The sequence below is a fragment of the Vicugna pacos genome, chromosome X, assembly GCF_048564905.1.
Source record: "Vicugna pacos chromosome X, VicPac4, whole genome shotgun sequence".
In the NCBI taxonomy this organism is placed as follows: Eukaryota; Metazoa; Chordata; class Mammalia; order Artiodactyla; family Camelidae; genus Vicugna; species Vicugna pacos.
In genome coordinates, this window is record NC_133023.1 from 26,967,701 (window position 1) to 26,983,383 (window position 15,683).

The 15,683-nt window shown below is 35.6% G+C and overlaps 1 pseudogene; it reads left to right on the forward strand.

Moving 5' to 3' along the window:
* Window positions 1-13,685: 13,685 nt before the first annotated feature.
* On the forward strand, window positions 13,686-14,196 carry LOC102530433 (securin-like; annotated as a pseudogene).
* The last annotated feature ends 1,487 nt before the right edge of the window (window positions 14,197-15,683 follow it).

Sequence of the window (15,683 nt, forward strand, 5' to 3'; positions counted from 1 at the left end):
GAGACCTCTGAGCTAACATTACTTACTTATGCCTGACATGAAACACACACACTGTTAGCCTCTCTACCCTGTGATTCTTCCTGGTATTGCAAGTTTAAAAATTCAGCGTTTCCTTCTTTCTCGTGCCTGAATTATATTCCATTATATATGTATCACATCTTCTTTATCCATTCATCAGGTGATGGACACTCATTATTTCTGTATCTTGGCTATTATAAATAATATTGCAGTAAACATAGGAATATAGATATCTTTTCAATATCCTGTTTTCACTTTCTTTGAATATATTTACGAAAGTGGAATTATGATATCACTTATAAGTGGAATCTAGAAAAGCTGAACTTGTAGAAACAGAAAATAGAATGGTGGTTACCAGGGGCTGGGGTAGGGGGAAGTTGGAGAAATTGATAGATATTGGTTGAAGGGTACATTACACACTTGCAGTTTGAAGATGAATAAGTTCTGAGATCTAGTGCCCAGCATTGTGGTTATATTTAATAAGACTGTATTATATATGTGAAAGTTACTAAGTGACTAGATCTTAAATGTTCTCACCACAGAAAAGAAAGGTTAATCATGTGACAGAATGAAGGTGTTAGCTTATACTGTGGTGGTAATCATATTGCAATATATGTGTATCTAACACATTGTACATCTTAAATTTACACAATGTTATATGGCAATTATATCTCAAATTAAAAAAAATTGACATGTATATCTGCCTGAGAGAACAGCAAAAGTTTTTTTTTTTTTTCCCCTTTTACCCAACATACAAATGCTTGGAGAGCTCAAGCACTTGAAAAGCTCAGTTTGTTTTGATACAGTCCTTTAGGACTAAATGTCCTTCTCCTTTGATCATTTAATCCTTGTGTCAGCAGACCCTGCTTGGTTAAAAGCTAAGCCAGTGTGGGTCAGAACAAGGGCAGCCAGAGTTCCCCATTTTTTATGCTTACTGAGGCCTGTCCTGCCTGATCCAGTTAAAAACCTACTGCAAAATAAACTGCTGCAACCCAGTAAGGTCAAAACCTCACATGGCATACAAGCATTGAAACCTGATGCTCCTGCCCATGCTGTGCCAGAAGCATGGTTTTTTTTTTCTCCCCCAAATACCGGGTCAGGATTTTCAGCCAGAGGTCCAAGATGTTGGGATATCAGGTGACTGATGACTAGCATCCTTCTCCCCTGCACCCAAGTTAGAAACTATTTAAGAGACAGGCAAAAAAATTACTGATAATGCTGAACTGGTGGCAGCTACAGAGGGATTCCTAAAATTCTTTGTGAATTAGATGTACTTAACCTTAATGGATCATAAAGAATCCTAGATCTGGTAGAGTCAAGCATATGAACAATCCTGAAGGAAATGAAAAACTCCTAGAAGAAAATATAGGAGGAAAGTTCCTTGACATTGGTCATAGAATGGTTTTGGGGATGTGACACCAAAAACACAGGCAGCAAAAGCAAAAATAAACAAGTGGGACTATGTCACAGCTAAAAATTTTCTGCACATTAAAGGAAACAATCAACAGAATGAAGAGGCAACTTACAAAATGGGAGAACATGTTTGCAAACCATATATCTGAGAAGGGGTTAATATCCAAAATATATAAGAATCCTTACAACTCAACAGCAAAGAATAAAACAAAACAAAAAACCCAAATAACCCAATTAAAACAAAGGCAAAGGACCTGAATAAACATTTTTCCTAAGACATAGAAATGGCCAACAAGTATGCTAAAAGGTGCTGGACTTCATCAGGAAAATGCAAATCAAAACCATAATGAAATACCAACTTATACCTGTTAGGACGATTATCACTAAAAAGATACGAGATAACAAGTGTTTGTGAGGATGTGGAGAAAAGTGAACCCTTGAGTAATGGTAGTGGGGATATAAATTGGTGCAGCGACCGTGGAGAACGGTATGGAGGTTCCTCACAAAATTAAAACAGAGCTACTATATGATCCAGCAGTCCCACCTCTGAGTATATAGTCAAAGGAAATAAAACCACTATCTCTGAGAGTTATCTATGTTTCCACGGTCACTGTGGCATTATTCACAGTAGCCAAGGTATGGGAACAATCTAAATGTCCATCAGCAGATGAATGGATACAGAAAATGCATTGCATGTGTACAACAGAATATTGTTCAGCCATGAAAAGAAGGAAATCCTGCCATTTGTGAGAACATGGATAAACCAGGGAGGGGGGCATTATGCAAAATGAAATAAGCCAGTCAGAGAAAGACAACAAGTATTGTATGATAGCACTTATATGTGGAATCTTAAAAAAAAAAAAAAGCTGTACTCATAATAATAGAGAGTAAAATTTTGATTACCAGAGGCTGAGGCTCGGGCATGGGGGAAAAGGGGGAGATAAAAAGATAAAAAAAAGATCTGGAGAAAACTCTAATTTAGAAAGATACGTACACCCCAACGTTCATAGCAGCACTATTTACAATAGCCAAGTCATGGAAGTAACCTAAATGTCCATCAAAAGATGGATGGATAAAGAAGATGTGATACATATATATGTACATATTGCAATATTACTTAGCCATAAAAAGGAATGAAATAATGGTGTTTGCAGCAACGTGGATGGACCTAGAGATTATCATACTAAGTGAAGTAAGTCAGACAGGAAAGACAAATATCATATGATATCACTTATATATGGAATCTAAAAAAAGATACAAATGAACTTATGTATGAACTTATTTATATAACAGAAACAGACTTTTAGACCTAGAAAACAAACTTATTACCAAAGGGGAAGGCGGGGTAAAATTAGGAGTTTGAGATTTGCTGATACAATCTACTGTATACAGAATAGACTTACTGTATAGCACAGGGAACTACATTCCATATCTTGTAATAACCTATAGTGAAAAAGACTATGAAAGAGCATAACTGAATCACTATGCTGTACACCAGAAATTAAGACAACATTGTAAATCAACTAAATTTCAATAACTTTATTTTTTCTAAAAAGAAAAAAAAGAGAGTACAGTGGTAGTTGCAGGGACTGGGAGGAGAGGTTATGGGAAGTTACTGTTTAATGAGTACAGAGTTTCAATTTTGTAAGATTAAAAGACTTGGAGATGAATGGTGGTGATGGTTGCACAACAGTATGAATGTACTTAATACCACTGAAATATACATTTAAAAGTGATTAAGATAGTTAATTTTATGTGTTACTTTACCACAATAAAAAAATTGGAAAAATGGGAAAGTAGTGTAAATTGGAAAGTTCCCAGGTGAAAATCTAATTTTGTATTTATTATGAAACATATTTTCTCAATGTTCATTATATTCATAAGTGCACTGAGATAAGTATGAACCTTAGCTGTTGACAGCATGAACACTACTTAAAATGTTGCTATGGAGAAAGAAGAAACTAGTAGATTACAGATCTTCAGAAATCATTTAAAAAAGAGGTTAAAAGCATCCCACTTAGAAAAAAAATTGCATGCAATTTAAACAAAGAAGAACTATATTTTGAAATAGTAAATCTGGAAAATTGGACATTTGGTTAAATGTCTTGTAGAAAATTGATATTTGGCCAGTTGACCTAAAGCCTCTCCCCACCTCTTTAGCTCACTGTGTTTCAGCAACTCACCTCTGCCACTTCCTCAAATAGATCAGCTCCTGTTTGCCTTTCCCTCTGTCTGAAATTTTCTTTCTCCTTTTTCACATGAAAATGTCCTGTACATTCTCCAGGTCACAGTGAGTTACTCAGAGCCAGCATTATTAATTTTTAATATTAGAAAAGAACATAATAAATGTTAAAATATCATGAATAATACTAAAATGTAATGAATAAACGGGATATATTTGCAGCAAGTATTGTAAACTTTAAACATTTTTAATTTAAAAATGATTAAAAACGGGAAAGTAACCTAAAAGAATATGCAATGGCTAATAAATGAGAGAACTATTCATTCTTGCTATTAATCAAAGATATGTGTATTAAAGATCAATGAGATTCCAGTTTTCTTCTATTAAAAAATAACCTGTAAAATGCCAATGTTAGTGCTGATGAGAAAGACATTTTTATGCACTATAGTGGAAACAGAGTGATAAAAATAATTTGCTAATATGTATCAAATGTCTTCAATATATCCTAACCTGTGATTCAGTTATTTGACTTTCAGGAATCTGTTCAGTAAGAGAAATGAACAGAGAACTCTCTATAATAGTAACAAATTGGAAATGGTCACAATGGATACTCTTCAGAGTCAAAGCATAATCTACAAAAATTCAGTTTTCTGTTAGTAACAAAAGGACATTGGGGAAACTTTCACCCATATTGCATTTTTAGTATATAGGTTAATAATTATTCAAAAATATTATAATTGCTAATTATAGAAATTCTGGCTAGCCTTGAATTACTTTTTTTAAAAAGGACTCAACTAGCTATAATGGGTTTTCTAATGTGAATTCAGGTATAATTTAGGAAAGTATAGATTGGTTAGTTTTCCAACAGCCTGACAGCTTTAATAGAAATCAATATCAAAATACAAGAAGGTGAAGAATTTTCTATTCAATTTCTTCTTGATATTAAGCTAAATAATTAGATTGCTTAATACTTTATGAGCAGAAGGAAAGCAATATAGATTTTAATCAATTTATGAATTATTATGTCAATGCATTGATATTTTATATAGATACGCCAATGCAGTTTACTCCAAATATTTCATTTCTGTAGAAAAATAACTATATTGCATTTGGGAAAAAGCTTAACATAATTACCCACACAATTAATTGTGTGTGTGTGTGTCTGTGTGTGTGTGTGTGTGTGTGTATATACTCTAAACCACAGAGAGATTAAGGTAAACTTACAAAGCACATGTGATTCTTCTTCCACAAACTTTGGTGGACAATGTCTTTATTTTTGTAGAACTCAAATTAAATGTAACTTTAATTCTTCATCCTACAGTGTTACTTGTAAATGCAATGAAACCAGTTAAATTTAGTAAAGTCAATATTGGGATCCCTAAAACCTTATCCCTTCCATGACTGCTCCCAACACAGCATTGCATAAAGTTTGCAGAAGGACTTTTAGGAGAGTCTTTCATTATTGGTCCACATACTGAGATGCAGGTTGTCCAAGTTAGCATGACCTCCTGGTGTTGCACAGCTTCACTATGTCTAGCACTTAGGATGTGTGAAAATTGATAAAAGCCATAGCCATGGCACAAGGATCAGCCTCCCTATTTGCAGCAGGTAGTCGTTTTCCTTCAAGAGAAGCAAAAATAAAGTTACTAAGTTTCACTACTTAGGTTATTTATCAATCTCAGTTTCCTTTCTGTATCCCCTTTTGCTACTTTGAAAATTTTAATATTTCTTCCCTATTTTCAAGGAGCATAGTCTGTGGAAAAACAAAAGCCAGTAAGATTGTTCTGTTTCCTATCTATACAAACCTATTGTAAATTCAGGAATCACCAGAGAGTGACTTTTTTTTAATTAGGTGATTTTTTAAAAATTAATTGAAATATAGTCAGTTTACAATGTTTTGTCAATTTCTGGTGTACAACATAATGTTTCAGTCATACATATACTTACATATATTCATTTTCATGTTCTTTTTTCACCGTAAGTTACTACAGGATATTGAATATAACTTACTGCGCTATACAGCATGAACTTGTTGTTTATTTTATATATATTAGTTAGTATCTGCAAATCTCAAGCTCCCAATTTATCCCAGCCCACTCCCTTCCCCCGCCCAATAACCATAAGTTTGTTTTCTATGTCTGTGAGTCTGTTTCTGTTTTGTGTATAAGTTCATTTGTGTCTTTTTTTTAAGATTTCACATATGAGTGATCTCATATGTTATTTTTCTTTCTCTTTCTGGCTTACTTCACTTAGAATGACATTCTCCAGGGACATCCATGTTGCTGCAAATGGTGTTATGTTGTTGGTTTTTATGGCTGAATAATATTCCATTGTATAAATATACCACCTCTTCTTTATCCAGTCATCTGTTGATGGACATTTAGGCTGTTTCCAGGTCTTGGCTATTGTAAATAGTGCTGCTATGAACATTGGGGTGCAGGTGTCATTTTGGAGTAGGGTTCCTTCTGGCTATATGCCCAGGAGTGGGATTCCTGGGTCATATGGTAAGTCTATTCCTAGTCTTTTGAGCAATCTCCATACTGTTTTCCACAGTGGCTGTTCCAAACTGCATTCCCACCAGCAGTGTAGGAGGGTTCCCCTTTCTCCACAGCCTCTCCAGCATTTGCCGTTTGTAGACTTTTCAATGATGGCCATTCTGACTGGTGTGAGGTGATACCTCATTGCAGTTTTGATTTGCCTTTCTCTGATAATTAGTGATATTGAGCATTTTTTCATGTGCCTATTGGTCATTGGTTTGTCTTCCTTGGAGAACTGCAGAGAGAGGCTTTTCTTAAAATAGAGAGGAAGTAGTTTCTCTGGATGTTTTTGTTTGAGTGTAGTATGTTTATTTTGTGTATTATCAGCTTGAATAAAAAGAATTCTTATATAATCGAAAAAGAATGAATATTTTTTCCCAAAATGAAAAGTTCTTAGATAATACCTCAAAGAAATAGCAGTAGCTCTGGAAGTCTGAAATAAATACAGTATCTAATTTATTTCTTAGAAGATGAAAATGATGTCAAATGATATCTCTACCTATAGTAAATTCCTTACTTCTGAAATTGTCTTCCCCACCCCCTTTGTCTTATTTGCTTCCATGTTAGGATATTAGCAAGATGGACTTTACACATTCATTTCTGTGGCACTGTCTGTGCCTGGCTCACTCTGTCCACTAATAAGTAAAATCCCACCATTCTGTCCCCAAAGGGATCAGTTAATTTATTCTGTCTCCATTGCCACAGACTGTGCCATTCACCTTAATCTAATTGTACAGTCAGCATCACTGGTCATAGCAGGAACTGAACCAGAGGAAAAGATGAAGCAGAACAGGAGAGGAAAAATCCCTCAAAGAGTCCTGTATTTCCCATCAGTGAAGAGTTGGTATTATCATTCAGAGGACAGAACTCCCTTTTGTCAACTCCCAGTGTCAATCGTGTCAGTCAATCCAAGGTTATCTTGATAGTATTTCAGAGAAACACTTCCAGAAGTAAAAATTTGAAATTCTATATTGAAGCTTCTTTTGTATTTATATCAAAACTCAGACACTAAATTGACTGAAATGATTCAGACTTTGGAGGTTGAGGTTACAGTAATTTATACAGTAGGAAAACCAAGACTCTGGCTGTGAAGGTTTTGTTTTAACAGTAGCAATGTTAGAATTCCTTTCCCATCTCCCCACAAAGAGGTGAGGTAGGATCTCAGGTCCTCTCTAGTCTTACAGAGTGAGTCATGCAAAGCATCCTCTGGAGTGTCCAGGGAAAGTACCTGCTGGGTCATTTTCCCTCTCTGAGCCACACACAGATTTTATTTATAAATCCAAGTGACAAAATCTACCTGGTTGTCATTTTTAGGGAGATGTTAAAGGTGGACAAGAGCCTCTATATGAGTCCACAAAGCAACTTGACTGTTTGAGAAGTACATCAAAATTGAATATTATCCTGAACACTTCCTTCTCAGTCTTTCAGTTACCATTAGAATATCCCCAAATATCTCTTGGGAAATACTCACACACCTTAGGTTATTTCTTATCAGTAATAACCACTGTTAAGTTTATAGCAGTCATTCTTTCTCAATTTATGGTCCCAAAATTTGTACTGTTAAATGTGTGTCTTATTCTACTTAAAATTATGTAATACTTGTTAAATTAGATATTTCAGTGCAGTGGAATGGAAGCACTGCAAACAAAAAATCAAAACAGAAAAAGAAGAAACAATAGCAAAAAAAGAAAAACAAAAGCCCTATGTTCAATGCTGGTAGCAGCTTTTATGTCTTTTCCTCTCAGCCAGAATAGTTCCTGCAGTAACCATTTCCAAGATGCCTCAGCACTTGGCTCTATGCTTGTTCAGCTCCCCTGCCCTTGCAAGATTCATTAATGTCACCTAAAATTTCCCCATAGTAGCCAGTGACAAATTGGGCAGGTAGAATACATTGATGCTCTAATCATTGGAAGGAATACATGAAATCAATCTTGTGTTAAAATGGATGTTCCAAGAAAAAAATTATTTCTATTCTAATTACAGCAATAAGAAGAAAGTAGACAACTCTGTGGTTAGGTTGTAAAAGCTGCAGTTCATTTTAATATGCATAAGAGGAACACCCCTCACAGACAAATAGACATTACAGTATAATAAATTATTTATGTCTCTTAATCCAGGATTGAGAGAAGTAGGAAGTTAGGCTCTAAGGCAGTTTTCTTTTACTGTTGATGGCCGCGTGTTTAGGGCAAAGTATCTTGCAATTCTCAAAAATTATATATCACTGAACAGGTTATATACCTGCTGCAACAACACAAAGACGTGATGCTTTTCAATGGAATGAGATGTACACACATAAAAGCAAACTATCAGATTCTCACTCATATACATACTCATACTTACATTTAAAAACCTCTGGGCGGTATTTGCAGCTCTAATAAGTAATTAAAGGAATAATGAAGCTTCACATCCAGAGTATAACAATAGCACCCATTGGGATTAAGCAAGCCCAAGAGATAGCCCTGAGGCTGTGTGTTATTAAATGTCTGGTTCTGTGTGATCAGGGTAGATAAATGCAGTCATATTACCTGTTATCATTATAAAATGACAGCAGAGATTAGGGATTTGAGTTTATGGTGAAGAAAAATACATCTCTAAAAACTACAAGTCTACTATGATTTCTCTTCAAATTTGTTAACTTTTACATAACAGAGAAAGCAAAATCATATCTATTTTGCTGCTTTAAAATTTTTCAGTCCCTCATCACATCTCCATGAGCACCACACTTGTTAAGAAGCTCTCCTAAAAAAAAGAATTCAAGTTCCCTCAGTATTACAACATCTGCCAAAAAGCAAAAACTTCCATCTAAAATGAATCAATGGTTCATGCCATTTCTTATTCACAATGAAATTCATGCACTTGGAGGGGACTGAATATAGAAGAGTATGTGTTGAACTTTGTCTCTTTCAATTAGCATTTGAGATGAGGATTTAAAAAAAAAATACCTTCTTCTATGTATTTCTCCCCTCAAGGAAAATGTATAAAAAGGAATCAAACTTATAATCTTCCCTTTCAAATAAGCTTCTTCATCTCTATTTCTATAAAGCATGGAGCTATAATTCTCTCAATTATACAAGCTCAAAAGCTCAAAGTCATCTGTTTTTAGATTGATCATGTACCAGGATCTGAGGATATGGAGTACCACAGAAAAATCACACTTTGGTAGCCAGCCACCACAGTGTCCCCCGACAATTCTCTCCTCCTGGTATCCGTACCCTTGTATACTTCCCTCTCACTTTGAATTAGGGCCAATAGGATCTGTGGGACCAATAGGATATTATAAAAGTGACAGTGTGAGACTTCTGAATCTAGGTTAGAAAAGACATTACAACTTTTGCCTTAGAGTCTTCAGTTACTCACTCTGGGGGACACAGCCACCACGATGTGAAGACATATAAGCTGGCTTATGGAGAGACCTTTGTGGGGAGTAACTGCAGCCTCCTGCCAACAGCCAGCACTACGTTGCTAGCCATGTGAGTAAGGCACCTTGGAAGTAGGTGCTCCAGCCTTGGTCAAGCCTTCAGACATCTGTAACCTTGGCCAACATTTGCCCATAATCTCTGAGATACCCTAAGCCAGAACACTGTCCCCTAGCTAAATCACTCCCAAATTCCTAATCTTCAGGAATTATAAGAGTTAATATTTTTATTGTTTTATGCCACTAAGTTTTTTGAGTAATTTGTTTCACACACCCCTTACCACTTCTAATCAGCTGCTAAATATTAGAAATCCTACCTCCATATCTCACGTGACCCCTTCTTTGCCATTCCCTTCATTAGAACCTCGATTCAGATCTTGATCATTTCTCACTCTTTCTCCCCTAGTGGTAATGATGAGCCTAGCCTTTCATTTCTTCACAATGCTGTTGAGTTAATGTGCTGAAATTACAGCTCTGAACACTTCATTTCCCTGATCAAAAGCTCTAAGTAGTTGCCTACTTATTTCTAAAATTGAGTCCCAGTTCTTTATTTTTGTGTTTAAAGATTTTATGTTGTACACAGTCTTTTTTGCTGCTTAGCTTCCATGTTAGCATGCATTTGACCAATGCCAGAGCCAAACTGACTGTAAGGCTTGCCTGTGTATCTTTTCTTAATGCTCTTCTTTCCACAAGCAGGCCCTCCTTATCCATTGTTGGTTACCAAGTAATATACAGATTCAGTTCAATCTCAATCAAAATCCCAACTGTCTCTTTTTGAAAAATGGAGAAGCTGGTCCTAAAATTCAAATGATATTTTAGAGACTAAAAACAAACAAAAACAATAAAGAACAAAGAAGACAGAAAGACTCATACTTCCCCACCTTTTGCTTCAAAACTTACTACAAAGCTACAATAATCAAAGAAGTATAATACTGACATAAGGATAGACATACAGATCAATGGGACAGAACTGAGAGTTCAGAAATAAACTCTATATATCTATGATCAGTTGATTTTCAACAAGACCATTTAATGCAGAAAGACTAGTCTCTTAAACAAATAGTGCTGGGACAAGTTGATATCTACATGCAAAAGAATAAAGTTTGACCATTATCTCATATCATATATAAAAATTAACTCAAAGTGGATCAAATATTTGACTGGAAGAGCTAACCATAAAACTCTTAGAAGGAAACATAAGGGTAAATCATGACATTTGATTTGGCCATGGTTTCTTACCTATGATACCAAAAAAAAAAAAAAAACCCCAAGCAACAGAAGAAAAAATAAATTGAACTTCATCAAAATTTTTTTTAAAAACTGTGTATCAAAGAACACTGTTAAGAAAGTGAAGTCTCACAGACATAAAACAAACTTATGGTTACCATGGGGAAGTGGGGTTGGGGAGGGATAAATTGAGAGTTTGGGATCTGCAGATACTAACTGCTATGTATAAAATAGATAAGCGACAGTTTCCTACTGTATAACACAGGGAACTGTATTCAATACTTTGTAATGGCCTATAATGAAAAAGAATATGAGAAGGAATATATATATATATAACTGAATCACTATGCTGTATATACCAGAAAGTAACACAACATTGTAAACCGATGATACTTCAATAAAAAAAAGAAAGTGAAAAGAGAACCAAGAAAACAGAAGAAAATATTTGCAAATCGTAAGATAAGAATCTAGCTAAAACATACAAAGAACTTGTATAACTCAACAGCATAAAGACAACTAAATTATAAACAAAGGATTAAAAAATATTTCTCCAAGGAAGATATGAAAATGACCCATAAGCACACTGAAAGATGTTCAACATCATTAGTCATTAAGGAAATACAAATCAAAATCACAATGAGCTACTGTTTTACACCCACTAAAATAACTGTAATATTTCAAAAAGGATAATATCAAGTGTTGGTGAGGATGTGGAGAAATTTTAACACTCGTACATTACTTATAAGGATATAAAAGGTTCAGCTTCTGTATAAAACAGTTTGGTTGTTCTCAACAAGTTCAACATAAAATTATCATATGAGTTAACACACCTAGGTATATAATTCCAAAATTAATAACAGGTGTTCAAACAAAAACTTTTACATGAATGTTCATAATGGCATTCTTCACAATAGCCAAAAGGTGGAACAGCTCAAATGACTATCAGTGGATGAATGGATAAATGAATTTTAATATATCCATTCAATGCAATATTAATCAGCTATAAAAAGGAATCAAATACTGATAGATGCTGTAACATGGATGGACCTTGAAAACATTTTATTAAGTGAAAAAATTCAGACACAAAAGGCCATATATTTTGTGATTAAATTTATCAGTAAATTTGAAGAAGACCAATAGAGACGAAGCAGATTGCTAGTTGTTGGGGGTTGAGGGGAAGGGATAATGGGGAGTGACTGCTTAGTGGGTACAGCATTTTCTGTTGGAGTGGTAAATGTTTTCTGGAACAAGATAGTGGTGATTGTTGCACACATTGTGAATACACTAAATGTTACTCATTTTTACACTTTCAAATGGTTAAAATGATAAGTCTTATGCATTTTACTACATTTTAAAAAAAGAGACAGATTCTTATATAACTATGTAGAAAGTGACTTCTGTTATATTTTCTTTAAAAAGCAAGTTGTAGGAACGAGTGTGTAACATGATGGGGCTCAGATGCATATGTGTCTAGAAATTAGAATATTTCTCTAGTTTTAGTTCAGATAATGCTAACTGTTGTAATAGGTAAGTCCCCAAATCTCTGTGGCTTAAGGCAGTTGAAGTTAATTTGTTGCTCACGTGGAATTCAAACTGTGTTTTTCTGTTCTGAGCGAGTGTCAGTCTTCTAAGCAGTGTGATTCAGGGTCCTTTAAAATATGACTCTGATGTCTTCAACATTGTGATTTTTATCAAACTGCAAGGGCAATAACATGAAAGCTTACACATGGGAATTTTTATGGATCTGGCCTAAAAACTCCTGGGATCACATTTCATTGGTCAAAATGTAGTTATATGGCCACATGTCACTTTAAGGAAGACTAGGAAATAGAGTCTAGCTTTTTCTCCAGGAGGGAAAAAGAATAGGCTTAGTGAACAGCTAGTTTATCTCTTACACAGATATTTAGGAATATATTAACTGCCTTACGTCTGGTTAAGGGAAGAATATAACTTTCTATTTTGAATTACTTTTCAATGAGCATGACTGTTATGGGCTGAATTGTGCCTCCCGTCTTCAAAATTCATGAGGTGAAGCCCTAACTCCCAGTGCCTCCGGACGTGATTGTATTTTGAGCTAAACCCTTTAAGGTCAAATGAGGCCATTAGAGTGGGCCTTAACCCAATCTGATTGGTGCCCTTATAAGAAGAGGAAATTTGGACACAGAGAGACACCACATGTGCACACACACAGAGGAAAGACCATGTGAGGACACGAAGAGAAAGCAACCATATATAAGCCAAGAAGAGAGACCTTAGAAGAAACCAAATCTGCCAACTCACTCCTTGGTTTTGGACTTTTAGCTTCTAGAACTGTGAGAAATGAAATTTCTGTTGTTTAAGCTACCCAGACTGGTTCTTTGTTATGGCAGTTTTGATGAACTCAATGTTGTATTTTTATAACAAAACAGAAGTTAAATCTCAATATGATTACCTAAATTCAATTTCCAGAAGTGAGAGAAGCAGCCTTCCTATGCCCCAGTATCAAAATCTCTTCCCTTTCTGGTAAATGCTTAAAATACTCTTTCACAGCTTTACATAAAAAAGGTTTATGAGCCACAAGTTAAAAATACCCTAAAATAGTACATCACTTTCTAATAACAATTAAATTTCAAATTAACTAGAAAATTAGTTGGCTCACTTGGATTAAGACAATGCCCATATACTGTACTGGATTACTGTGTTTACAATTTGCAAAGATAGAGAGTTGAATCCTTTTATATTTTTATTTTTTAAATAGCTGAGTTTCTGCCTTTCACTACTTTTTATTTTTTCTGATTTTACTGTAAGTACTGAATATTTTGATCAGAAGTTGAAGTTTTCGTGTCCTCTGCATACTATTGTTGACCGAGTCTTGGGAGTGTGAGGCTGTAGACCCCAACATGGGTAATCCAGAATGGCCACTCTGATCTTTGTTGATAAGGAAAATGAAGAACCAGGCACCTGTGTGGCTCCTATGGACCAGCTGCAGTTGGGGTTTGGGCCTTCAGTCAAAGCTTGAAATGGGAGGTCTCAGGTTTCAACACCACATATTGGCAAAATGCTCTACCAGCCTGACCTAAAGCTGCCAGAAAGCCTTTAGGAACTGTCCACAGAGCTACCGAAAAGTCAGTAAAGCCTAATGGACCCCTCAAACAGAAACAGACAACCTTCTCTGTCAAAAGGATGACCAAGAAGACTGTGAAAGCTCTGTTCCTGCCTCAGATGAGAGCTATCCAGAAACAGAAACATTCTTTCCCTTTGATCTGCTAGATTTTGAGCTTTTCAACCTGCCTGAGGAGGACCAGATCGCACAGCTCCCCTTGAATGGAGTGCCTCTCATGATCCTTGATGAGGAGGGGCACCTTGAACAGCTGTGACACCTGGGACCCCCCTTCCCAGGGTTCCTAGATTCCCTTAGAATCTAGGGAGTCTAATCTGTTGGCAGTCTCCCTCAAAGCATCCTGTTGACTCTGGGTTGTTGAATTGCCACCTGTTTGCTATGACTTAGATATTTCAATTTCTTAACACTTTATAGTTTGTGGGTATGCATTAATAGTTTGTATTAATAAAGCTGTTCTTTGTTTAACAAAAAAAAACCCCAAAATGTGGCAGTTAACAAATATTTATTGAGTGATGACCACAACAAACAAAGAAACAAGCCAAGCCAAGGAAGAATCTATATATTGTTGATATGTACTTAATGCAGGTGTTTATGATTCATGAGAAATTGCATGTTAATGCAAGTCTAATCTGACTGTGGCTGGAGTGGCAACTGCTAACCACTTCTTCCTGGGATGTGGAGATGACTAAGGTATTGTCTTCAGGATTTTCTCCTTACGTTGCCCTGATTCTGGATTGCCTTGTCTGACAGAAGCTGTAAAATTCTTCATCCAACCCAGATCCATGCAAGATTGTTGTCTTACAGCTATCAGAAGCAACGTGCTGATTATAGAATTCTAAATCCATAGAATCCACCAATTCTGTCTCCATCTCACCAAATTCAGCAACTATTTTATTTACTTCTCTATTTCTACATCAATTTAAATTGCTATTGTTCAAACCTGTGCCATGCATAATTCCACTATATAACATTGTGCCCCCAAATTCCAAGAAATGCCTTCTCTATGCATCTCACTTGCACATACTTCTACAGTTTGCACATACTTTTATAGTTTTAGAAAGAAAAGTGTTATCTCTTGTGGTGATAAGCTCTATCATTCAATTGCCCTTTCATTTGTAGCAATATCCTTTTTTCCCCTATATAAAGGAAATGAAGTAAGAGCCTGAAACAAGGGAACAGAAGAGAATTCCAAGGTTCGGTGAACTCTTCTCAGGTTTCAAAGGTGATACCTGGATCTAACACATCATAATTGAAGTCTTGAGTTCCTACTCATACTAGTGATACTTGCGTAATTCTATAAATGTGATTCTGTGATCTTCACTGTTCTTTGAATTTTATCCTGCACTTTTCACATCTATTTTCAAGAATATTTTACTTTTCCTGTGATCATTATTAGCATCCTCTTGTGAACCAATAGTTAGTTGAATATGAGTATTCCAGGAGCTGAAGTGGGCATTCAGGGAGCCCACTGGTGTCTTTTTCTTAAAGAGCTAAATCTAATTGGATTGGGTCAGAGGAGACGCAAAGTTTATCCACATGCATAGTCATTAACTTACTAGACCTTCCTCTTAAGGCTACTTAACATTGGCATTTTATTCTATGTGTACGTACATATGTATGTATGTGTGTGTGTGTGCTTCCTCAGAAAATGTGTAATATTAAACTTACTGACACAAGTATTATGGCTTCCAGGGTATAAAGAAGGGAAATTTTTGGAGCCTATTTGGAGAGAAGAGGAATATTGTTTATTTTTCTGTAAATGAAATCAAGGCTGCCTTCACCACATGCAGC